This window comes from Neophocaena asiaeorientalis, unplaced genomic scaffold (genome assembly GCF_003031525.2).
Source record: "Neophocaena asiaeorientalis asiaeorientalis breed wild unplaced genomic scaffold, Neophocaena_asiaeorientalis_V1.1 scaffold225, whole genome shotgun sequence".
NCBI classification, from domain to species: Eukaryota; Metazoa; Chordata; class Mammalia; order Artiodactyla; family Phocoenidae; genus Neophocaena; species Neophocaena asiaeorientalis.
The window spans coordinates 6,860,336-6,887,287 of record NW_020172364.1 but is presented as its reverse complement, the minus strand read 5'-3'; the positions used below and the strand labels follow the sequence as shown (position 1 = coordinate 6,887,287).

Sequence of the window (26,952 nt, the reverse complement as noted above, 5' to 3'; positions counted from 1 at the left end):
ACACTCCTTCCAGAAGTTTCTCTCCCCCGGGTAGGTCGTAGGCATGGAAAAATTCAGGCTTGCCCGGAATGGAGGAATTTGACATGTTGTGACAAAACTGGGCACAGATCCCAGGACTCCAATTCACTCTGGGGCCTTGGAGAGTCCCCTTCCTCTATAAGCCACCGTTTCTTCCTCTGTGCCGCTTCGCCTTTTCAAGACAAAAGATGTCCCTTGGCCATTAGCAGAAGGGAAAAGAGAGAGAAAATGGGCTTCAAAAATACAGAGTTCAATGCAACTTACAGAGGGCCCTCACATCCCTTTCTTCAGCAAATCCTCACAATGCAGCCAAAGCTGCACTGATTATTATCCCCATTTTGCAGATAAAGATGTAAAGGCCTAAAAATTCAGAAATTCCCCCCAGATAACACAAGAGCTAGGAGATCCTCAGCCCATAGCTGGGGGTTAGGGGGAAATGCTGGTACAGGTGGTCAGCCCCAAGGCAGGGTAGAGCCAGTAGATTCTACTGGCGTTAAACATAATGTCCCAAGACACACCACCTCCAAAAAACAGAAAATTCTGGCATTCCTTTAATATTAGTGATCCACACCACCCATGGGAGCTGACCCACTTGCTACCATCCCCCTCTGCTTCACACACCTAGAAAGTCCAGACACCCCTTTATCTTTAACATACGAGGACCAACAGTGCAATTTGCAAAGCATCATCACAAGTTCATCAAGTAGGAATCAAAAAGCCATGCGCTAAGAAGTCTACTCACTCGCCCAATTTTCACAGGTCTCACAAAGCAGGGCCAGCACCCAGGCCCAGGCCCCCTGTTCTTTCCACTCGATTAAGCCACCTCTGAATTGCCAGGGCCACCATCTCTTCAGTAAACAACCACAGCAGAAAGTCAGCTCTGAACTGAGACATCTCCCAACAGAGTAATGATTCGAGTCATGCTTCGAGGAATAATTTCTGGGAAAGCAGAGGAGGTGATGCTATCAAACAGTGAAACTTAAAACTCCTACTCATTACCTGCCTGGGAGGGAGCAGGAAATGGGGCTGAGGCCCTTTCCCTACATGCTCCCCCTGCCCATTTCTGTCACTCACAGTCATTACTAAACTTAGCGCTTTAAGCAAATGAAAGATGTTTCCTAGCTGCATGGCCTTGGGTAAATCCCAACCTCTTTGGTCCTGTTCCTAATACACACTTATGCACCCATGCACATACACAGACGCACGCGCGAGCGCACGCACGCACACACACACACACACACACACACACACACACCCCTTAGGACCATCCTTTCTTTTCCCTAGTGGGATGGTGACAACAGAAAGCCCCTGTCCTGCTTAGCCTGAGAAGTCCCGCAGCTACACCATAATTGTTCATGTGTCTCCAGCCTCTGCACCCAATACTCTGACCAGAACCCTCCACGTCTTCCTTGGGTTTCCTAATTCCCATCCTCCTTCTGCTAAGCCCCACTTCTCCATCCTCACCTGCCACTCTCCTCTGTTAGGCCTGGTCACCTCCACCCTGGACCAGCAATAACTTCTCTCTCCATCACCAATCTCAACCTTCCCCTCGCATCCAAAATCCACCTTTCCCTAACTGAAATACTGCCAGCTCTCCGACAAATGAAAGCTCTTAAAACATCCTCCACTGGACTGGCTGCACTTCTCCAGACATGCTCTGGTTGGTATCCTCCTAAAATCAGCATCTCCATAACTAACTCTATTCTACAGGTCTGGTTTCTAGAGAGAAAGGTTTTGTGCCCAGGACACAGGAAGGAAGTATGGCGCTAAGGGGAACTTCAGTCAACACCTCTGAGACACATCGCCCCACAGTGTACATCTCACCACTCCAGAGAAGCTGGGGCAGTGGGAAGGGTCAATTCCCAGGCCAGATGCTGAGAAACACCACCTTGCTAGGGCTTTTACAAACATTCTCTAATCTTTACAACTGAGCATGCAAGGTATATTTAATGCCAAATAAAATCCATTTAAATTGGGGCTCAGAGAGGTTTAGTAACTCAGTCTCACTAAAGTTATATAAATCATCCTAAATCAAGCAGCTACTGGAGCCAGGCTCATAACCAAGTCGATACAATTTCACTGAGATTCTCTGTTGGTGAACCATGTCCGGTGCTACCTGCCAGATGCTTTGCCTAGATAATCTCAGTTAACATACATAACAACCCCTCCTAGTAATTATTAGTGTCCCATTTTACAGATCTGGAAATTAAGGCCACATGCCACACAACATGTCTCTGGCACATTTAGGACTGGAAGCAGGGGTCCTGGACTTGCTCTTTTTCTCTTTCCTCCGTATCACGCATCTTTTTCACACCTGAAGTCTCTATCTCTATCTGTGATGTGTTAAAGGGTTTTTCTATGCATGAGTCACTAGAAGCAACACTCAAGTGCACTGCAAGTCAGGAAAAGGTGTTTCACAAGCAGCGATTGAGTTAAGATCCCCATAGTGATGGTGGAAGGTGGATTTCTGGAGCACGCCATGTGCGTACAGCCTGACCCTGGACTGTTCCCAAGGGTCAGAGTCACAAAGCAAGGCTGGAGTTTCACTCAGTTTCACAAAGCACACCTTGACTTGTCCACCTTCCTTGTAGCAGGGGCAACCGCAAAGTCTTTTTCCAGAAGATTTATAACCGAAGTCAGAAATCCAGAGGTCATCACATAAGCCACTTCCTCCCCTTCAAAAGGAAATCTTTTCCTTTGTTGAGGAGCACAGGCTCTACACGTGTGGGCTTCAGTAGTTGTGGCACGCAGACTCAGCAGTTGTGGCTCACAGGCTCAAGAGCGCAGGCTCAGTAGTTGTGGCGCACGGGCTTAACAAGAGAAGCCACCGCAATGAGAAGCCCGCGCACCGCAACAGAGAGCGGCCCCCGCTCACCACAACTAGAGAAAGCCTGCGCACAGCAGCGAAGACCCAATGCAGCCAAAAATAAATAAATTAATAAAATTGTTTTTAGAAAGGAAATGTTTTCTGACAGAAGGAAGGTTGATACTCCAAGAACTTGAGAGCTAGAAGAAGAGATGGCGCATCTTGACCTATCTCACTGGGAATGTTACCAGCATCTTAAGCAGACATCACCTTTCCCTCTGCCTCTGGAAGAACAGGATTAAGAAGGAGCCGGGGAAAATCTGATAGCTGCTCTTAAGAGCTATAGGTCCCTAAATCAGTTCCCAGAAGCCCTTCTAATTCCTTGGGTTAACTGTAGATAACCTTCCAACCCCTCAGGCCTCCTAAGTAATTCAATTTAACACATATTTACAGAGTGCCTAAAAATGTCAGCTACTGAGCTAGGCTCCAAAGGCTCAGATATACCCGCCTTCTGCAGATCAGAGCTCAGAAACAGATAACCCATTAAAATACAAGATGGTCTGAGAAAGCGTTTCTGAAAATACAAACCATGGGATGGGGAATGTAGGAGCAAAGAGACTGATTCCAAACGGGAAAGCTGATGTTTCTGAGAAGGCGGAATTTGAGCTAGGTATGGAAGGATGCTGCCGGGCATCCATAGCCGGCCAGGCAGAATGGCCCTCCAGGTGGGATGAAGAGTATGAGCATGGGGTAGATAGGGCGAGTCAGGGAGCAGGGGGAAAGGCAGCCTGAAGTCAGATGGGGTAGGGCCCTGTGCAGGCTTATCACGTATATTAAGGACACTGGGAGGCCAGAAAAACACAAGGCAAGTCTCATGACAGAGGCTGTGAGCTCACTATTCTCAGGGCACCCCAGCAAAATAAAACCTACCCCTCCAAAAAACCAAGGAATGTACATGTATATGCAGCCAACCTCCTAGCATGCCACAGACAGAACAAGGAAAGACATGTTATCACTCACTCATGCCCCAATATGGCCTCTTGAGGCTGGACATGGCACCACAACCTCCAGTGTTAAAGACAAGGAAACAGAAGCCCAAGAAAATATATTGGTGAGACCTGGCAATTCAGAGCTGGAACTGGGTGGCCAAAGCCTGATTCTCCAAAGGCCTATAACATCATGCAAAAGTATGGTCTCTAAGACCCAATTTAAGCTAAGGACAGAGATTTTTAAAAATGAATAGAGGAAGAAAGGTCAGAAGGTAGATAACCAGGGAGGGAGGGAAGGAAGGAAGGAAGAAAGGGAGGAAACAGGTGAGAAGGGAAGTAGGTGAAGGAAGAAAGGAAAGTCTCCCCAGGCCACAGTGAGAAGGGAAAACAGTATAGGTACCACTGCCTACGGATAAAGAATGATTATACATAAGTCAAACAAAGGGAATTCCTTAAAGAAACTAAAAATAGAGTTACCGTATGATCCAGCAATCCCACTCCTGGGCATATTTCCAGTGAAAACTCTAATTCGAAAAGATACATGAAGCTCAATGTTCATAGCAGCACTATTTGCAATAGCCAGGACATGGAAGCAACCTAAATGTCCAACAAGAGATGAATAAAGAAGACGTGGTACATATATACAATGGAATACTATTCAGTCATAAAAAAGAATGAAATAATGCCATTGGCAGCAACATGGATGAACCCAGAGATTCTCATACTAAGTGAAGTAAGCCAGACAGAGAAAGACAAATGTCATATGATATCACTTACATGTGGTATCTAAAATATGAAACAAATGAACTTATTTACGAAACAAAAATAGACTCACAAACATAGAAAAAAAAAAGAAACTTACGGTTACCAAAGGGGAAAAAAGGGTGAGAAATAAATTAGGAATTTGGGATTAACAGATAACACACTACTATATATAAAATATATAAACAACCAGAACCCACTGTATGGCACAGAGCACTATATTCACTATCTTGTAATAACCTTTAATGGAAAAGAACCTGAATCTATAATAGAAATGCATCACCTTGCTGTACACCTGAAACGCTGTAAATCAAGTATACTTCAACTAAAAAAATAAGTAAATAAGTCAAACATGGCACTGCAGCTCCAAGTGACTGTCTCAATTTTGACAGTCCCGGTATTCTTTTGAAAAAACAAAGAATGTAAACTTTTTACAAATAATTTTTGAGGTTTTTTTTAAACCAAGAAATAAATATATATTTATAGCAATATAAATGTACAGGGGAAAACTAGACACATACTAAATTTTTAATGATGGTTCCTTCTTGGGAGAAAAAAGGATGAGGGAGTAGGAAGGGGTTTGGTAAGTTGCAGAAAGGTTCACAAACTCACTCACTGCCTGCATTCTCACCCTTGCAATGTAAGTTTCAAGCTTCTCTACCCATGTTACTACAAAGTGTGTATTCATTCATGGACCCATAAATTAATCCACTGCCTGTTTCATAATCCACCCTACATGTCTACATCTTATCTATAAATACGTAAAAGATTTTAAATGCTTTATTTAATTCAAAGGTCTCCCTACTACGAGTAACGATAGCAACATTTACTGAATGCTTAATATGTGCAAGGCGTTGTTTTAGGATTTCACATGCATTATTTCACAGAGTCTTTCTCTGTTCTATCATTAGCCCCACTTTATAGAAGGGGAAGCTGAGTCACAGAAATTAAGTAACTTGCCTAAGGTCGTGTAGCTACGAAGCAGAGGATGCTGGATTTAAACCCAGACAACCTGACTCCAAAGCCTGCCCGGTCTATACTATATCTATGATATCACTCTAATCCACCAGCTGATTAACTGAAACAAAAAGAGAAATGGTGAGGTGACCCTGTTCCAGCTCCTGGTGAACACAGCTTCCTTTCAAAGACTCATAAATCATCTGTCGAAAAAGCAAGTCTAGAATTATACCGGGAATCACAATAAAGTCAGCAGATTCTAGACTCCGGATACTGGTTTGTTTGGGGTTTGTTTGGGTTTTTTTTTTTTTTTTTTTTTTTTGGTAACTGATATCTATTTCCTCATCTCTCACTTCTGGCATTTCTGCTGATTTCCAGGTTTCCTCAGGATTACTGGCCTCCCTTCCACAGTCACCATCAGACGTTCCCCGTATCCTGAGATGCAGTACACGTGGCCCATGAACTTTGAAATCATTTAGTAGAGCAGACTGCTCTCTTGCAACCTCCTCTTCTGTCGAGGACATCAATTTCTTCTTAATGACGTCGATTCTACCCTTCCTAGCTCACAGATCATCCCCCTTCCCTTGATAGAGATGACTGACAGAGGCAGAAAACAGTCATCTGGGCCATTACATCACCCTCCCCAGGTTACAGAATACTAAAGGACTCCCTCCCCTGGAGCCCATTCTAATCCCCTCCCTGTCCAAGAAGTAACTGGAAACGAAAGGCTGTGATTGGCTGCCAATTACATCATTGCTCTACAGGCCTGACTGAACTCTTAATTAAGTGAATGCCACTTTACTTCCTCACCTGACTCCGGATGAATAAATAACCACAAAGAGAACAACATGGGGTGAAGGCAGTAATAAACTATAGCCTCTGGCTCAGGTAGGAAAGAGGAACCATTTGCTGGGGTCACCTGTCATTAAGAACGATTTGGTCACCAGGTGAGGACATACAGTTCTCTATATTAAATTAGAGGAACGATTCAAAGGGGACCAGTTTCAGCTGACAAGAGCAAAAAGAAAATCAATTTCAGGTTGCCAGGACAACTAGACTTTTCCTGCAAGAATAAATTTGATACAGCCCTAAAATCTGACAACTAAATGTTTCCTCACATTACATCATATCCCCAAAACGTTTGTTGAACCAGTCAGATAATCAAGTCTACTAATTACTTTCTACAACATCCATAAGACACAGGATTGATGCTCTTGGCTCCAGTCTGGCTTCCCTCTAGCAGCTCTACTCAGTACCTTAGTTTTACAGTGAATGAGGACTATGACGTGCTTCTTCAAATAAATCTGAAGGCTTATCATTGTCAGGTTGTCCTTGGATCCTGGAAAAGGGAAGGTGAACACCTTTTGAATATACATCCCCTAATGGCTGAGATCTATACCCATGTTCCCTGTCGTATCATTCACCAACTACCCCTTCCAAAGAAGGGGTCCAAAGTCATAGAATTATATTTAACACAATGTTGGATCTAAAGGGACTTGGGAGATGACCCTTGTTTTACCAGAGAGTGAATCCAAGATACAGATAGGCAAAGCGATGGCTCAAGGTCAATACAGATGGTCAACAGCCAAGTCAGGACTGGAATCCAGGTCCTTTGATAATGGCTTCTGGGTAATTTCCTTAAATAGCTACCATCATTCCACCTCTGCCTTAGAGACTCTGGGAGCTAAAGTAAAGTCCACTTGGTCTCCTATTAATCCTCATGAGGCAATGACCCCAAATGGCCTTATCCCAGGAGTTCAAAGTCCTGACCCCAGATCCAATAATATCTGATGAGATGAGCCTTCTCTATGCGTTTATGTTCTCAGAAGGCTGAATATCAACTTACCTCCAGGGGCTATTAAAAACAAGAGCAGCTAATAAATCACTGGAAAGCACTCTGCAAATGTAAAGTAATACAAAAATGCTAAGCACCAATAATATAAGTGGCCCACGCTGAGGCAGGTCCCTGGAGAGCAAATGATTTCAAGAGGCTGAGCTGTGCTCACCATCATCCACCAGAAGATGTGAAGGTCATGCCTCTCTCTAAACTTCACTCTCTTTTCTTAGACTGCTCCCCAAATCTCAACTATACCTCTAGGTCTTATTATAACATATTGTATTATGATGGATATGCAGGAAGGTACTTGCTATCAGTTCATACAGTCATAGAGTCTTTGATAAGTGTGGAGAAACAATGAGAGGAGATCAGAATCCAACAGACAGGAAAGTAAATGTCAAGCTGTCCCTCATTGGTGATAAACCAAGTAAACCATGAAAAACAATGAACCCGTTAGAAGGTACCTGTCAGCAAATCCAGCCTTGAGAGCCAATTTAGAATCTGATGAGAGGTCAGAAGAATAGAGGGCTCTGGCTACAGGTGCCAAAGGGAGAAAGAAGTGAGGAAAGAGCATTCCTTCCATCCAATACCTAGTCCTTGACTCTCATAAGCAAGGCGAGCAGAAAAGGGCGGGAGAGGCAACCAGGGGTGAGTAGAGTAATTCAGAAATCAAAAGCTGGTGCCAAACCCTGTCATCACATTTTGTGTGATGTTGGGCAAGTTACTTAAACCTCTCTAAGCCTCAATTTCCTCATCCATCCAACACAGATAATACTACTACCTACTACACTGGCTGGCTTTGAGGATTAAATGAAAGGAAATATGGAAAACAATTTAGTCAGTGCCTGACATTTAGTACACGTGCAATAAACAAGAGTTATCATGCTAACCAGAGAGACTGGGGACTGGAATCCAGCACAGAAACAAAAGGCAAAAAGTAAAGCATGGGACTTCCCTGGTGGTTCAGTGGTTAAGAATCCACCTGCCAGTGCAGGGGACACGGATTTGAGCCCTGGTCCGGGAAGATCCCACATGTCGTGGAGCAACTAAGCCCACGAGCCACAACTACTGAGCCTGCGTGCCAAAACTACTGAGCCTGCCCTCTAGAGCATGCAAGCCACAACTACTGAAGCCTGCGCACCTAGAGCCTGTGCTCTGCAACAAGAGAAGCCACCGCGATGAGAAGCCCGCACACCACAACAAAGAGTAGCCCCCGCTTGCCGCAACTAGAGAAAGCCCGCGCACAGCAACGAAGACCCAACGCAGCCATAGATAAATAAATAAATTTATTTAAAAAGAAAAAGTAAAGCATGATGTTAGAGGTCAAGATCATGGGAACAGAGAAGAAAAGCTCTATGCTACCAGTTCTAGTTTGTATCTACTAGGGAGTTATCATGGTCGCATTCCCAAATATCAGATTTAGGGGTAGATGACAATAACCCAGAAATGGTCAGGCATCTGCAAACCTCAGACTTGAGTGGAAATCCAGAAGCACTTGAAAATTCAATCACTTGATCAGTGTAACGGTCAGCTCTCTGCATTTGAGCCACTAAAATCTAGGATTGAGTAATAAATGTGGCTCCAAGAGTCTCATCCCAAAATAAGAAACAAATTTTAGTTTTTGTAAAATGCTCCCCCTCCCACCCCCAGTTCATTTAACAGACTTTAACACACATGGACAGTCCATGCTTCCTAGGGAGGTGAGAAATGGGCACAAGAACCATGAAATTAAAGAGTAAGTCCCATTAAGTCAAGCCCAGATAAAGAGACATGAGACTTCAGAGAAGCAAAAGAAACTAAATTTACTGAGCTTCTATTCTGGCAAAGATGCATGATAAGAACTGAGAGGAGAGAATCAAGGAAGACCTCCTGAGAGAAGCACCTATGAGCTGATAATCTGCTGGAGCACCTAGGATTTGGGGCCACATCCATCTCTTCAACAGGATCCTGACGATGCAGTGCTGCTGGATGGGCAACCAAAAGCTCCAGAGCCACCAGCCACCCTTCCCTCCAGGTTCCAATTGGCAGCATGGGCATCTACCCACCACTCCATGCCTGGAGGTGAAGCAGGAGCACAGGGAAGCTAGGGTGTGAGCACAAAGTCGGGAGCAAGCCAGCATCAGGGCTCATCTGCTGCGCCCCCATGTACAAGGCACAAGCAGACATAAAGAGGAGACAAAAAAAGAAATGAAGAAAATATGGGCTTCTCGGTAAGACAGGGTGAGAGAATAAAGGGTGTTGAGTCAGGTTATGAAGAGAAAAAAAAAAATGAGAGACAAGAGAAAGAGTAGGAGGAAAGGGCAGAAGGAAAGAGCTGGTGTGTTGTTTGTGGTGTTTATTGCTTTAAGCATAATTCTGCCAGATCATTTTTTTAAAAATCATACTTGTGTTAAATCCTTCAAATGTCAGCTTGAGAGGACTTTGTTTTATTCGCTGAGAGGAGTTCCTGGAATATAGTAGGTGCTGAATAAATATTTACTAATTGAATGAATAATGCTCAGCTACAGTGGGTCACTGTTGCTGAGAAGAAAGAGGCTTTGAAAGTCACCAAGAAAAACAGCAAGATTCTGTTTATACTTCAGTTCACTCACTTTCATAAGGTGGGATAACACAGGTGAAAACGTAGTTCATGGCTCCTGGTGGGCAGTCACCGCATATTCACCAAATTTGAATCAGACTGACCCACGCTTCAGGACAAAGGAAAGGCAGGCCATTCCCTGGATGAAATCCCTCTTATACTGATGATTCAAAGGCAGGATGGGCCCTGACCATTCCACTGTCTCCTCTGGAGAAAGGTGCCATTTTCCATCACTTGAGAATACCGATGGTCTGGAAGTAAAATAGAGGTGACGACTACAGACTCCGTAAAAGACGTAACAGTTGAGGAAGAGGACAGGATCCAGAAAGGACTGGATTTAAGCAGGGAATTAAAGCCTTGCCTATCAATTTTCATGATGTTCCTTCCAACCCTCTCCTAACGGTAAATGGAAGGCTTAATTCCTAGCCAGTTCAGAAAGTAACTTTGCCCACAATGAGGAATATACAGTGACTTGAAGATGGAAACACTAATTGCAAAATGATGAGAGGGGTCAACACCAACCATTTCACTCTACCACCATAAGATCTACCAGAAGTTTCTATAGCCCGTTATTATTTATTACACATGAAGCACTTTCTATCTGCAAAGTGCTTTGGAATCGTGTTTTATGAGTTACTCAGCATTCTTAAATCTAAACACAGCTAAAGCCCTAGCGGTGGGGGGTTAACCCTGTGATTTACTTATTCATCACACTCAATGGGTCCATACAACTCCTCCCAATGACTGAACAAGTTGAGGAAGGGGCAAAGAAAGCACAAAAACTGAAAATCCAATCAATCCAATTCTTCTGTCAAAGCCCCTGGTACCGGCAGTAAGAGGTACAGAAATATATCTGACACAGCTCTTGACCTCAAGGAATTTGTAGTCTAGGGCTATCTGAGGGAATCTTCATGCTCCCTTGCAACTTGAAGAGTTTGCATTTCTAAGAAAGTATAAATAGTTTTCAAATCCCGTGTGCAGAAACATGTTCCTACATGATCCAAAATTTGAGCAATTATTCAGATATAATTCTGGTCCCAAAAATGGAGTTGAAAGAATACAATGTGGGCTCATTTCCCCCAATTTTCACCTTCCAGAATCAAGATAAGCAGCCCCAAATCATGTAAGAGGAAATTTTAGGAGAAATGAAAGTTAATAATCTCTCTCAAGAGCAGACAGCCAACCCAAGGAACTTACTCTAAGAAGAAAACATAAATTTAAGAGAAGGATTCCATTTTCATAAAGCCACTTAACAGATGAATAAATTAACACTGATGGAAGTTACAAATAGTTTGGGTGTTTCTCTAAACATTAAAGATCAAAGCGTTTGGAGCAACTACCCCCTACAATAAGAGGTCACATGAAGTAGTCAAGTACAGTCGGACATAACACCTGATGAGGATAACAGAGGAGGGACTGATGGATGAGAGGAAAGATGGGGTATTCTACACACATTTTAAAGTCCTTCCCAACCCTTGGTTTATGATTCACTTCTACGGATCAGCATCTAGCACTAAACCTGGCACATATTAAATGTCTGATAATTTTTAGTTCTTTGCTGTCTTAAGTAAATGAAAGTACACGTGCCAAGAATGAACAGTCCCAAACTAGAAATCCTCAGTTCTGTTCCCTGTCATAGTGCCCTAGTTGAGAATTCAGCTGTGAAAGTGAACTGACTGTCACATCACCCTACTCATCACCAAGACTGATTCACCAAATATTATACCATCCTCTGATGGGGGAGGTGAGTGTGTACGTGTGTGTGTGTGTGTGTGTGTGTGTGTTTATCCTGATTTATTGGATAGGCTGAAGCTTCAAAAAGAAACACAGTGCAGGCATAAAAGCACTAGACAAATCTCGGCCGTGCCATCTTTTACCCTGCGACACTGGGCAGCCTCTTCAACTTTATTTGAGCATCAGTTTGCTCTAAAGTAAAGTGAGGGTATATTCTTTAGCCTGCCACCTCACCTCTGAGGATCTGATGAGTTAATGGGTGTGGAAAAGGGTTAGTCCACTGGAAAGCCCTGTAGAAACCTACATCACATATCATACTCCCCGAAGGGTTAGTCACAGCCAATAAATTATTACTGTTTATATGATTGGTCTTCCGTGTGGTTTTCTCATAATATCACCAAGGGTTTGTAACCATTACAATGTATGCTTTCTACCAAAGCAGAAGATACACTGTGCTCAGTTTCCTTAAATATCCCCTAACTCACTGGTAGAGTCTATCACAGAGGCCCAGGATCCTGATTCATTCTTCTCAATTCCACTCCAGCCCCAGCTACGCTGCCTGGTCATGGTGCGCAGTCTCCTCTTTTCATGCACACACCTACCTCCGTGGCACCAGAGGGCTCAAAGTCAAGATGAAGGCCACCCATGCAAGGAAAGGCTGCAACCGTGAGTTGGAACTAGACTGAAGGGAGTTGAATGCCTTGCTAAAAAATTTGGTCAAAATAGTATAATGAGTGGGAACCCACAGAGAAGCCATCCTGTCTTTGTTCTATTGGACATTAAGGAGGACTAGTCAGAACTCTGTGCAAGTTGATGAGCTCAGTATGACCGGGGATATGAAGTAGGAGCAATACGAGACATGAAGCAACGATCTGGAAATACGTTCAATTAAATAACCTCCAAGGCCCACTAGCATTTCACTTTCCAGATGGAGAAATGAAGGCCTAGAGACCTGAAGCATCTTGACCAAGTCACAAAGAAAGCTCACGGCACAGGTGCCAACAGAACACAGACCTCTTAGCTCCCACTCTCTCTGGAACAATCGCTCTCTGCTTTCTCAGTACTTGCCTGTCTCCTCCTCCACCACCTAGGACTTAGCGTCTATGCGGGAGCATTTATTGGTCCCATCGAAGGGGCCGTCGCCGCAAGGCAGAGCGGCACCGGAGCTGAGCCTCAGCAGGGAGAAGGGGCTCCCCTGGATGCCTGCTGAACCACCATGGGCTCCTCCAAACAGCACCCTTCCAAGAGCGCTCAGCGTGCCGGTGGCCATGGGCTGCCATCAAGACGGGAAAGCCCGAGGGCTGGAACGTTTTGTCAGGGAACAGAGAAGCCTCCCTTTATCTCAACTGAGATAAATGAGAGAAAGAAAGAAATCATGTCTGGCCTCATAAAGTAGAAATGACTGCGGTCCTCTCGAGGGCCAAAATTTTGTATTTTTATTTCTTTCTTAACCTTCTTAACATGTGTGACAGGCAAGTGACTCATCCAATTACTAACTGGAAAGCCAACACCTCAATTTCACATCCCTAGTTCCATTTCCTGAGGTGTGAGGAAGTTTCTGGAGCTGCCTCCTAGCAGCCCCGCTTCTCCCACAGAGGAGACGGAATTTATAAAAGACGCAGACAACTGATAAGGCCACTACAAGGCTGCATTTGCTAAGTGCACACCTGTTCCCACAACTCTGTGTTGGGCATACCTGAATTTCTTCTCCAACAACAAGAGGGACCAGCAGAGGGGGAAGACCTTGAGGAAGCAGTAAATGCAACCATCTCCACCCTCAGTAAGAAGCTATCTGCCAAGTGAAAGGCTAATAACAATGTGTCCAAGTTATATTTAAGGAAATCACAAAGAAAAATTCAAGACCAGGGTTTTTATTTTGTCTTTTTAAGTTCAAACCACAGAAAGTATTTGGAAGAATTAGAAACTACTTTCTGTGGGGAATTCCACAGGAACTGGAAAATCTCAGGCAAAATTAGAACCAAAGACAACAGAAATAGTAGAGATCTCAGAGTTCATCATATTCAGCCCTGTCACTCTGACATTGAGAAAAAACAAGCCAGAGAGAGTTTCACAGCTGGATGGCGGTCTTATTGGGCTGAGTACCCACATCTGCTGACTCCAAGAATAATTTTTTAGTCCTCATTGCTTGCTAGCATTGACTTCAACACTGACTCCAAATTAAACCTACATGTGACCAAAAAGAAAAGGGAAAATAAACTGTTCCCTGTGGCAGATGCTTGGAACATTGGCTTCTTTCTGAAAACGTCACAGTTTCATGTTCTGCAGAAGATGGAAACCAACGAGGGTCCTGTTTTGTCAGTTGCGAAGGCACACTTCTCAGGAATGCATTTTATGTCTGGTATTCTCCCTCCACTCCCTCACCCTGTTTCTCTTTTGGCCATATATGGAACTGAGCTCCAATGCCTGGGTCACAGAACTCAGGCCTCGGGTATGAAAGCAATCTGCTTTCTGAGCTGTTTGTCTTTACTGGAAATTCGATGAATCCATCTAGGAAACATTTACTGAAATGCAAAAGCCAGGGAGAATTGATTCACACCCTGAACTTGGCACAGAGAAAAAGATTTTTCTTTTGCTCACCCAAAGGTATGCTAACCAGATTCTGTGGAGAAAGTGACAAATTTAACAAACGTAAGAGGGTCTCTTGCTCAAGAACTCTGTGTGTGTGTGTGTGTGTGTGTGTGCGTGCACGCGCGTGTGTTTGTGTCTGTGCGCCTGTGTCTGCAAATGCTGATGTGTGTCTTGGGGGAGGGGAGGATAGTTGTCCTAATACAAGAATTAGAAAGACAAAACTGACACTGAAGAAAGCAAGACATCACCAGCAAACTAATCAGGATATGTATTAGGCATTCATCTTCCCTGATACGACTTAGTTACCTCTTCATGTGGTGTCTGACTTTCAAACTTTGGCAAATTGCATTTCAGGAGCAGAAAATCTCTTTGAAAACTGGAATTACCTGCAATTATCATTTCAATTTAAAACAAGCATTTACTGAGCATCTATAATTCCCAACAATATTTTTGAAAGGACTTATACGAAGAGAATTCAATAAGCACATTCCCCAGACATGTAAACTTAGGACAGAAAGATCAGGAAAGAAAAGCTATTTTGAGTGAGGGAGAAACCAAGGGCCCAGGAATAGAAATGACTTGCCCAATGGTGCACAGATCAGTAATTTCCCATGGTGAGCACATAAAATCTAAAAGGAAAGGAGAAGAGACTGCATAAAGATGTTACGAGCTCCAAGAGCAGAGAGAAGATGACCACCTGTTAACTCTCAACAGTATGCGGCACTCACTGTAGCGTGTGGTCACCCACAAACTAGCCTTGTCGTTTTCAAGAGAGCACTTTTGGTCTCCCTAGTGAGGACCAAGGATGGGCAGAGACCACATCCTCTATGTGAAAGGCCTCTGGAGGCAAGCAGTCCTGGTTAGAATACGAGGTCCACTGACTCTGTGAAGAGGAACCTTCAGCAACTTACTTGTCCTCTCAATATCTCCAGCGATTCGTCTTCAAACTGGACATGATCATTTCTACCTTATACGCCTTATACGGTAGCTGAAGAGATTAAATGAGCTTTTTACAAAGTGTCTCCCTAGCAGTGTTTGACACATAAATAAGCACTTAATAAACAGTAGCTGTTAGTAGCATATTCATTCATAATTCCTGCTACAAGGAGAAAGAATACTTCGCCTCAATGGCATGAGTCAGGGAGCCTAAGGTTCACATCCCCGTAATTCTTCCCAACCTGACTGTGAACTGTGAGCCTAACTCTGATTCTGCATGTATTACCTCGTCGGGTCTCCTTTGCATCTGCATTATCGTGAGGCTCAAGTGAGATCTTAGCTAGAAAAAAAGCTCTTTAGAAATTGTCTTGCAATGTGACAATGTAAAGTATGACCATAAAGGTCAGAACCTTCTTTGGGGAACACGAGAGTGTCATACGATTGTAGGTACTGCATAAGTATCAACAGAGAAATGAGAGATGGCCCATGCTTTACTTTTCTGCCAAAAAGCAAATTCAGCATTTAAAAAAAAAAGGTTTCCTTAAAAATGGCTTGAACGCCATGTTACTCCCCTCATAATGCTCCTGAGACAGAGGCTGTGAGCCCAACAATGGTAGCAAGAGTTTACTGAGATGACTGTTCAGTGCAGTGCAATGAATAATGTTGAGGTGCTGGCCAGGGCAGGCCCAGGTGAGGAGGCCTGGGGGCTGAGCAGCCACTGAGAACAATCACCGGAAGTAAGCAAGCCAAAAGGCCCTCAAAACGTGGGATTTCACAGCCAGTGTAAGATCATGTCTCCCTCTGGGCCCATCTTCCTCATCTGTACAGGTGCCACTTTCTCAACCTTGAGAGATGTCCAGAAAGGCAGAAAGCTTAAAGAAGCCAGAACGATGGTCGCCAGGGCTGCCAGAAGTCTTGAAGCACCTCCACTACAATGGTTTTCAAAGTGGGTTCCACAGAGGCACGGAGTTCTGGATGAGAACTTGGCCCTGGATAGAAGCCTATTTAACAACAGCATCACCATATAACCATACTTTGGTTATTCTACATTCAGGCATCTTCTGCTTTTCGAAAGTTTTCTTTATAGCACCTTGCTTTTATGAAAGACCTACATTACATTTGTTTTCACTAACCAAAAGAAAGCCGAAGAGGATTTTCGCTTTACTCCATTTCAGCTCATAAAACATTTTATACGCACGCTCTACTTCCGGATAGCAGGGGAAACCTGCATTGGGAATTCCCATGAGATTTCATGAGGGCCAGTTAATGTCTGGACCACACAGACGTTTCTTGGATGAAGGCCTGGGAATGAGGGGCTAACGAGAAACAATCAGAAGGGGTTAAAAGCGCTCTAGAGAGCATGCACTGCCATCAGAGAGGTCAACTTCCCCCCACACACACCAAAAGGCTGGAAATCTCTAGAAAGATTTGAGAAGCAAGAAGTGGAGGATCATGGGAGCCAGAAGGACAGGTATCCCAGGTCTGGAAGTTCCTTAACTTCTGTCCTCCACGCTCATCTCTGGGTCTTCACACCCAGGTCAGCCAACCTGGAAGAAAGCCTCTTCCTGCATGGTGGCTGGGCCCTGAAGGAGAAGGGCGAAGCTGGGACAGGAGAGCACACGCTTTTCTCTGGCTCTTCAGATGGCACTCTGGCAGCTCAGGTTAAAGTCCCTCTTGGGCGCCAGTAGACTTCAGCTTTGCATTCCTCCACCTCTCCACGGGCCAGATAGGAATAAGAGGATCCACGTCAACCTTAGAGGAGTCTGGCGAAATCGCAGGCAGGACTCTCCAATCTGCTTAGTAACGGCAACAGAAAGTGCTAAATTAGTGAGTCAAGAAATATTTCTGGAAGAGCTATTCAACCGGAATGCTTGGAGATCCACCCGCATTGCAATAACTCGATCTGTCCTCATCTTTTAGAACACCCGTGAGCCCGGGTTTAAAAGAGGACTTCACAGCTCCAGGGGAGGCCAAATAAACAAACAAACACATAGAAAGCTCTCAGTGGCTGATTGAAGTTATTAGGGAGAAAGTTATGTTCTCAATAAGGATGCGATCTCTCTCTCTCTCTCTCTCTCTCTCTCTCTCTCTCTCTCTCTCTCTCTCTCTCTCATTTCACATCTTTTCCCCAACCACTTTTGGTAGTGAGCAATTTGTCATGCTTCCAAGGGAAGCGACGCAGTCTCCTGCACGGCTGATCCATCTAAAAAACACATCATCTGTCTCTGCGGCAGAAAGCCCAGTTGGAAGAAGCAAGTTCTGTGCGTTCAACTAGAAAACACTTCTTGTTCTCACTGTCAAAATAATTCTGTATTAAACTTCTGGGATATGTGACTAATGTGCTTGGAACCTTTTGGAGCGACTGGTTTATTTATTTTAGGGAGGGGAGGGCTGCTGCTCCTGCTGGGGGTGAGGAGAGAAAAAGAGGAGGAGAAAGGATGCGAAACCGTGAAGAACAGGCCCAGGGTCTGCTCAGACCTCACATCGGCTCCCAGGAGCCGGCCCTGCCACACTTCATTATCAGAAGCCAGACAAAGCCCCAGGCCAGGCCGGAAGAGGAAAGAAAAGACATAGAAAGACAGGCAGTGCACGCTTCCCAGAGTCAAGGTTGCCTCACAGTTCCTAAAAAGACTCGGAAAATTAAAAAGTAAAAGCAAAATAAAACACACACGCACCAGAGTAATCCCATCACGGCTCTTTCTAAAACTCATAAGCCCTCCCTTCTGCTTACAGGGGAAAAACCCAACATAGAGGAGGGTGCAGGATTTACCCCTTCTATGATTCCTCACCTCCGCAGCCTGCCATTCCCCATTCTTCTATGTCTTCCCATGCCTCTGCTGCTCCCTTTGTCTTGAAGACGCATGTCTCTCTTCCTTGTTGATTAAAGTCCTAGCCATCTTTCAAGACCTTTCAACACCACACCCCCCAGTGAAGCTTTCCCCAGCAGCAGCAAACAGCACCTCCAGGTGATCACCAGTTGTGGGCAACCCAATCTACCTACTCCCGGCCCCCCCTTCCATCCCCAGAAACCAGAATCCCCACAGCAACCACAGTACGCATGTGCACGCACACACACAGCCAAGCCCTTGCAGTCCGAAGTCCAATTTTCCTTTCTCAGCATCCCCCGCAAATAGCTTGAGGCCTGCATATGCCAAGCACTCAGGAAGGCAAGCCCATCACCGAAACTTGGTACCTTCCACACCAAAGCATCTTTAGCAGTAAACTCAAGAGACCAAAAAAAAAAAAAAAAGTCAGCTGAAAAATCTTCAGAAAAAGGCCAGGAATTTGCTCATGTTAAACCTCTAGAATCAGCACTTGAAAACTGCCCTGCTCACTTCTCGAATCCCGTTGTGTGGCCAGTCTCCTCTCCAGCTTTGAGTCAGAAAGTGGGTGGAAGTCTGGGAAAAGAAATGAGGAGGGGTGGCAGGATGGGAAGCTCCCAGTGGGAAACAGATCAGGGAAACAAATCTAAAACACATCACTTTTATAACTGAGATGGAAATTACCTGCTTGCCTTGTGTTTCGTTTTAATTTTCCTCCAGCTTCTCATTTGTAATACTTATACGATTTAAAAAAACAAAACAAAAAAAAAACAGCAAAAGGAAGAAGGAAAGAAGATGTTTGGAAGTGAAGAATAGGGATGGGAGAGTGACCAGGACAACGACAAAACAAAGACGAAAGAAAGAGCGAGTTAGTCTGCTTAGGCAGGCCCTCCCTCTGAACTTTCTCTCCAGGGAGCTATTTGGCAAGAGAACTTCAGAAAACAGTTTTCACTTTCCTTCTCCAAACTCCACCTCCCTCCCCCACCTCATTTTAAAAATCAGCTCCAACCTCCTAAAGAGGAAAAGATAAAGTGAGACCCAATTCGCTTCACATTTTATACCACTTAAGGAAAACCATTTCTTGGAGCGACTGCTTTACAGTTCAGAGAATAACCTTCTCTCTCATCCCGTTTCTCTCTACTTCTGCAGTTTTCCTTTCATTCCTGTCTTTTTTGCCTTTCTTCAACTTGGAAGGGGTTCTCTGCCCTCAGAACTAGCCTCATCCTTCTTCCCATTCAAAATATCTCTTCTCTCTCCCTCTCCCTCTCCCTCTCTCTCTCTCATTTTACAGATAGAACAACACACACAGTGTTGTTCCTATTTTTTTCTATCTGTAAAATGAGAAGTTGGTTCTATTTTCAACACACACAGATAGAACAACACACAGTGTTGTTCCTATTTTCTTGCCTTTATTAGAAGGTAATAAATACCCACAAAGTGTAACTTTATTCATTCATTTATTCAATTTAAATATAGCTTAATAAACACCTACTAATAAGCACTCTGCTCTCAAGGAGCTAATATTCTAGTAGGGGAGATCAAACAAACCCATCCAAAACTGTAAAGCAACGTCGATGGTGATGTGGCAGAAGTGGTGATGGCAGAAGTGATGGACCTCCCCCAGCTCCAAGAACCATGGACGCCTTCCTAAATAATGCACCTGGCGCACAACAGAATCTCTAAAAGAAAAGAAATCTGTTAAGGGAATAAAGAATATGTGACTTAGTGAAGAAAGAAATGGATAAAGATGCCTTTGAGCCTGGCCTTAAAAGGATGATTAAGATTTGGACACACATGAAATGAGAGAGCCAACATGTTAAAGTTAAGGGTCACAGCTGCACAGAGGCAGGAGAATGAGGGGACCGTCCCAGGAATGACCAGAAGTCTAGTGCAAAAGGGAAATGCTATCAGTGGAGGAGTTGGAAAGATACCCATTTAGTAAACAAAGAAAGCACTTTCTATGTAATGGATTAGGACCTAGTCACTGGTAAACCTTTACAAATCCTAACTCACTTACTCCCCAGAACAATCTTCTTGCCATTTTACACATGAGGAAACTGAAACACAGGTGCAGTATCCTGCCCAGGTAAGAGTGCTAATTGGCGGTGGAGCAGCCTGGCTGCCAAGTCTGGCTCTTAACTGCTATATTATTACATCTCCATATTATATCAGTGTCAAGGATAGATCACAGAGGGCCTCAAATGCCAGGCAGGAGTCCATGCTTCGTTCTGTATGCAAAAGGAAACAACTGAAGGTTTGGGGAGTTAGAATAACAGGGTCACATTTAGAGAGAATGAATAATTTGCATTTGTGTATAAGACTTATTGGAGCTCATGAATGAATTACAGACTAAGATGAATCCACCTCAACTTCACCCTCTGCCCCACCCCCAGTCAGTCATGCTCATCCATCACCGTTTCATTAAGTACACAAGTTTAACAGGATACGCAGTCATTTCTTTCTGTGTACACTCAGACCCTGAAATTTGATTGAAAAAGCCTGTTCCCATCTTCTTTCTGGGCCCAGGATTCCATGGAGCCTGCCGTAGAGGGAGAGCATGGCTGCAGTCAGCAGTGAATGGCCTCTTGGTCCAGCCAGAATGCTGCGAGAGGCAGCATTGTACATGTATTGAATAGTCACAAAAATAACTCTGAGAAAGGACGCGGGGAAAAAACCTGCACTCTTTAGAACTGACGTGTTTTTCCTCTTCTCTTTCCACCACTGCTTCTATGACCTAGTAAGGAGGTATCACTGTCGAGTAGGAAGAGCCCTGGACCGGAATTCAGGAGACCTGGGCTGAAGTGTCGATTGCCACTTTTTTTTTAATGTGATCTTGGACAAGTTCTAGGCCTCAGTTTTCCTATCTGTAAAATGAGAAGTTGGTTCTCAACCACAGTGATCGTTCCCCTTTGTGTGCGTGTGCGTGTGCGCGCGCGCGTGTGTATATGTGTGTGTGTGTGTGTGTGTGTGTGTGTGTGTGTGTATGACGTTAGCCTGCCTCAAGAGATGAATGTGCGTTTTGGTTGAAATACAGTATTTTTTTTCATCTCAAATGCTTTAAAAATATTATACAAAGTAGAGCTGAGAACTAGATTGTGGAGAGTGAGTTCAGGTAAAAAACCTGGGGTCACATAGCCAAATAGAATTCCACAAATAAAATGTCAAAGTACTGACCTGTCAAGGGTGGGATTACAAGCGGTTTTCTTTTTTTTTTTTTTACACTTTCCTCCACATTCTAAATTTACAACATGAGCACGTTACTTTTACCAAAAGAACCACTATGTTTAATATTAATTTGATTATTACTAATTTTTAATAATAACCGGAATCATACCTGCAGGGAATGTCGGGAGAGTCCAGAAGCTCACTAACAATGTGAGTGTCTTCATTTTGGTAAATGAAGAACAGAATAGACTGTCATGACTGACCCTGTGGCCCCCGCGCACCCAGCCACCCTCCCACCGCAACACGTGCGGCTTCCGGGTGTGCGCGCTTCCGCCAGGCTCAGGCCCGCAGGGCGGAAGCAGCATCTCCGGCTCTGGTTAATGCCTGCGCCGAGCAGGGTGCCAGCCCCATTCTGAAAGCTTAGTCATGTGATATCACTCATAGGTGGAACCTAATTTTTTAAAATGATACCAATGAACTTCTTTACAAAACAGAAACAGACTTAACAGATATCGAAAACAAACTTACGGTTACCAAAGGGGAAACGTGGGGAGGAAGGATAAATCAGGAGTTTGGGATTAACATACACACACTACTATATATAAGATAGATAACCAACAAGGACCTACTGTATGGAACAGAGAACTCTGCTCAATATTCTGTGATAACCTATATGAGGAAAGAATCTGAAAAAGAATGAATATATGAATATGTATAATTGAATCACTTTGCTGTACACCTGAAACTAACACATTATAAATCAACTATACTTCAATAAAATTTTTAAAAACTGAAAAATAAACGTTTAGTCAATATGTCCTCAAATAACAAATGATCTTGCTTAGAATTACTACAGGAGTAAAGCTGATAATATCCAATTTTATCTAAAGAACTTTTTTAAATCATGAAGCCATAAAAAAGGGGGGAAGGGTCATTTTAAAAGACATGTAAACAACCGCCACCATAAAAAATCCAGGCTCTTCTTTCACAGAGTTTAAACATGAGCCTCCCTCCCCAGTGAGCCTGCAGGGGATATTCTGTAACTAGGTCACCGGATTTCACTCTATCACGGTAGACCTCTCCAAATGTTCACCAAAGCTACCAACATCTCATGAGGTTAATTTTGGACAACTGCTGAGTTGAACTAAAAGTAACACATTTACTCAAAAAACATTCAGGGAACGGCTCCAATATTCTCAGCACAGCAGAAGACACCAAAATTAAGAGGCTGCCCCACCCTCCAGAAGCTTACAGAAGGGGAAGAATTATACACACGCATAAATAAGAATAGCTCAAGGTACAATGTGATAAGTTCTAAACGTGCTCCCACTCAAAGCAGTGTGGGGTTCTAGGAAAGAAAATGTTATTTCTAGCCTCTGGGATGAGGGTCTGAGGTAATGTTCCAGCATGACAAGAAGTGAACGAAGGCGGGGATCGGGCAGACCCTGGTCCAGGGTACAGTTCAGCTGGCTGGAGCCCAAAGACCGTAAAGAGTGGCCTTAATTCCAGAGTGAAAGACTGGCATCAGACGATGGGGAGAATTCTGAATGCCAGCCTGGGAGGTTGGGTGTACTTCCACCGAAGCAAGATGCAGTGCCTCTGCGTGCACAGTGATCTTGTCAGGTGAAGCCAGTCTTTTCTACGTAGCAGTAAATTCAATCAGTAAACAAAGTAAAGAGGCTACCTATAAACATATATCCAAGCTAGTGTAAATAAGCCACAACAGGCTCAAGAGTAAAATCGTTGGAAGTAATTGTAAACCCACAACTAGAAAACACACTCCTTCAAACGCTGAAGATCTGGTGCCAGGGTGGGGGGAGCGAGTGAATTAGGAGGGAAGGTGGCAAAAGTCATGGCTGTCTTTTGGTTGCTCCAAAGTGGCTCATTCCCGTCCTCTAAGGCCACTGATTTCAGTATCTGTGTCTGTTCCCGTAACACTTTCTCCAAAGTCTAAGACACCTCAAAAAAGCATGAATGCGCGGGGGCTTCCCTGGTGGCGCAGTGGTTGAGAGTCCGCCTGCCGATGCAGGGGACACGGGTTCATGCCCCGGTCCGGGAAGATCCCACATGCCGCGGAGCGGCTGGGCCGTGAGCCGTGACCGCTGAGCCTGCGCGTCCGCAGCCTGTGCTCCGCAACGGGAGAGACCACAGCAGTGAAAAGAAAAAAAAAGCATGAATGCTTTGGATGAGTAAATTCAACCTCTCAATGGAATGATAACATCATAAGATTGAGGGTTCACTGAAGTCAGAAGAAAACATACCACATCAACAAAAGAGTGAAGAGCGGGCTTTTCTGCCCCTATAGCATTGATTTTGGCTGGACATTAGAATCCTCTGGAGTACTTATTTTTTTCAAATGCTGATACCCAGGGCCCCACCCCAGTCCATTTAAATCAGAATGTCTAGACGGGGGACACAGGAACACAGGCATGGTTATAATTAAAACCCCAGGTGATTTTAACACACAGCCAGGATTGAGAGTCACTGCTGGAAATTTGGATAAAATGTTCAAAGGAAAGCAAGACAGCAAATAAATGAAAAGAACTGACTGGCAGTTCAACTCAAGCAGCACAGTAATCCCAATCAGGCACCAGCTCCTTGTCAAGGAATCCTCCCTTCGGATGGGGAGTCCAGGGTGAGCTCTTGGCGGGGGGAGGGGAGGGTCAGCCTCCCCCGGGGCCTGTCAGCGGACGCCTTCTGGAGGGTCATCAGCATCCTGTAATTAATGCAGGTATGTCCCCCACATCAGAACACAAGTCAAGGACACCCGGGCAGCAGGAGCCAGCATTGGCTCATGTAAAGTTCTCCCTCCCACCATACTAGGACAGGAAGAAGGAAGAGGGTGTGGATCTCAGTTTCCAGACCTCAACGCCGGGGCAGCGGGGCAGCGGGGCAGCGTGGAAGTGGGGCTAGAGGCTTTGCAGTTAGGTAAATGCTGACTCTGCCACTTTCTTCGTGAACTTAAGCAAGTCCTTATTTGCAAAATGGGAATTAGAATATAAGCCTTGCATGTCGTTTTTCTTCTAAGGTTAAGAATGCTGTGTGTTTGCAGCAACATGGATAGACCTAGAGATTATCATACTAAGTGAAGTAAGCCAGACAGAGAAAGACAAATATCATATGATATCGTTTCTATGTGGAATCTTAAAAAAACGGATACAAATGAACTTATATCCAAAACAGAAATAGACCCACAGACATAAAAAACAAATTTATGGTTACCAAAGGGGAATGGAGCAGGGAGATAAATTAGGAGTTTGAGATTAACATATATACACTACTATATATAAGATAAGTAACCCATGAGGATCTACTGTATACCACAGAGAACTATACTCAATATTTTGTAATAACCTATAAGGGAAGAGAATCTGAGAAAGAATATATATATATATACACACACACACACACACACACACATATATATATAGCTGAATCACTTTGCTGTACACCTGAAACTAACACAACATTGTAAATCAACTATACTTCAATAAAAAATAAAATAAAATAAAAATACAGGAAAAAAAGATGTCTGGTACATACTAGATGCTCATTAAATGACAATGAATATATTATTATCATTATTGAGCAAATAAACCGACCTGAAATTGTCCCCGAAATTGTATTCCATGACCACACCGTGAACTGAAGACAAAAATAAGAAATATATGTGGCAGACAACCAATTTATCTCATACACCAGGAAGAAGTATATTTGCACTTCCAGTGACAACTAAGAACCAGCCTGTTTAAACCTAGAATGTAATTTATTGCCCTCAGTCATACCTGTCAGCAAATACAAACTGGCTTGGACTCCAACAGTCATCAAGACTCACCTTTCCTCTATTCACCCTTTATCACACAACAGAAAGACAAAGCTGAAAGGTCTCTGGAGAAGACATGACCATCAGGCTCACTGTGCAAGCGAGAGAGGAAACCAAGGCTGATGGGGACACACAGTATGTAAAGAGCACGTCTGTCCTCAAGAAGGTTGTCAATTTTAATTAAACTTAGAAGCTACTGATGTTCAGAATAGAACTGTAAACACACCCTAATTAATGAGTTTACTAACACTTCTTCTCGTAAGACAGGCAGTATGGAAATTAAATGCCTTGCTCTATGTGTGCCAGGAACAGCTCCAAAGCCAGGACTAAAAGCCAGGTCTGGGGGATTCCAAGCACTGGAATGGAGATGGGGTCAAATGTTCGGGGTCCCCCAGCACCTGATCCTTAAGGATCACCAGCAGAATTAGTAGATGGCGACCATGGAACCCATTTGTAAACAAATTAACGGTAGATAAACGTGAGGAATTTGTTCCAGCCTGAGCTGGAGACACCTACACGTTGTCTCTCAGTACAAAAGCATAAAAATCCACTGATAGAAGATTTGTACCCATTACCCACTTGGGCCAAATGCCAAATAGTTGAGTGTTAAAAATCAATACTAAGCCAAAACTGAGACTGAAATCTATTACCATCATCATCTAGATTTCCTTGATGCAAGAATAAATACAAAATTTCTCTGTGTTGAAGATAATTTATCAATTATTTGTTGTGCATGATTGTGAAGGTTTTCCTGATCACGAAATGTTGAGGGGACAAAGTTGGCATTCTTCCTGTAATTTACCTTTTAAAAAAATTAAACAATTCTTAAATAGGACTTTTCTGGAAAGATTCATGGCCTTATGTAAAATTAAATACTGAAACTTAAAAACAGTTCCTAATAGTCACTCTTTTTAATTATGAATGCATTCGCCAACCAATCCTATAATGATTCAAATTATAATATAATTTAATCTCATAACAATGCCTCTATTACAACTTATATTTTTATAAACACTTATTAGCTAAGAAAGAATATGATGTTCTTCCCAAAGTTACCTCACTAATGTACCCTATTAACTAAGATTTCACTAATCTAATGCTAGCATTTACTATCAATTTCCCTAATTGTTTAACAATTCAAAAGTTCTTAATAATTATTTTACCCATAAATTTAACAGCTTTCACAATCACCATTAAATATTGTTGCATTTTGCTCTTATATACTTTTATATGTCAATAATTTGTAGAATTTCAGGGTATAAAACACTTGTAGAAGACTTTTCACTACAAATTACATGTAAAAGATTCACCTATATTTGAAAGTAACAATATGGAAATTAATTTGCCAGATATTACGTGGAAAGTAATATCTGGATATAAACAACAAATCTGAAATACATGTTTGTTTATATTGCAAATGGCTTTATGCTGATATGACAGAACTTATGTGATGTTAGCACTCAATCGCTTCCTGCACAGAGATGCCCAAAATATTAATGAAGTAGGCATGTGGCTATCTTACCCTTCCAAGGGCTGAAGCAGAGATCTAAGCCAAAGAGCATCTTTACACAAAATATTAAAGCAAAAACCAAAGTCAGTGCATCCTTAAAGGCAACTGAGCTGCCTAATTCTAAAATGGCACTTCTAGGGCTTCCCTGGTGGTGCAGTGGTTAAGAGTATGCCTGCCGTTGCAGGGGACACGGGTTCGTGCCCCGGTCCGGGAAGATCCCACATGCTGCGCAGCGGCTGGGCCCATGAGCCACGGCCGCTGAGCCTGCATGTCCGGAGCCTGTGCTCTGCAACGGGAGAGGCCACAACAGTGAGAGGCCCACGTACCGCAAAAAAACAAATAAAAAATAAATAAATAAAATAAAATGGCACGTCTAGATTTTTAGTGTCTTAGCATGGAAACACAACACGGGGCAAAAACTAGAAT

At 43.5% G+C, this 26,952-nt stretch overlaps 1 protein-coding gene across 3 annotated transcripts in view; it reads right to left on the bottom strand.

The window, feature by feature from the left end:
- LPP (LIM domain containing preferred translocation partner in lipoma) overlaps window positions 1-26,952 on the bottom strand; it is a 625,613-nt gene that overhangs the window by 551,728 nt on the left and 46,933 nt on the right. Inside the window, exon 1 of one of the 3 annotated variants that reach the window (XM_024767412.1) lies at window positions 6,789-6,822. The exons of the other annotated variants lie outside the window; for them this stretch is intronic. The gene's annotated coding sequence lies outside the window, so the exon portion shown is untranslated. Of the gene's footprint in view, window positions 1-6,788; window positions 6,823-26,952 lie in introns of those variants that run through there. 3 annotated transcript variants of the gene reach the window in all.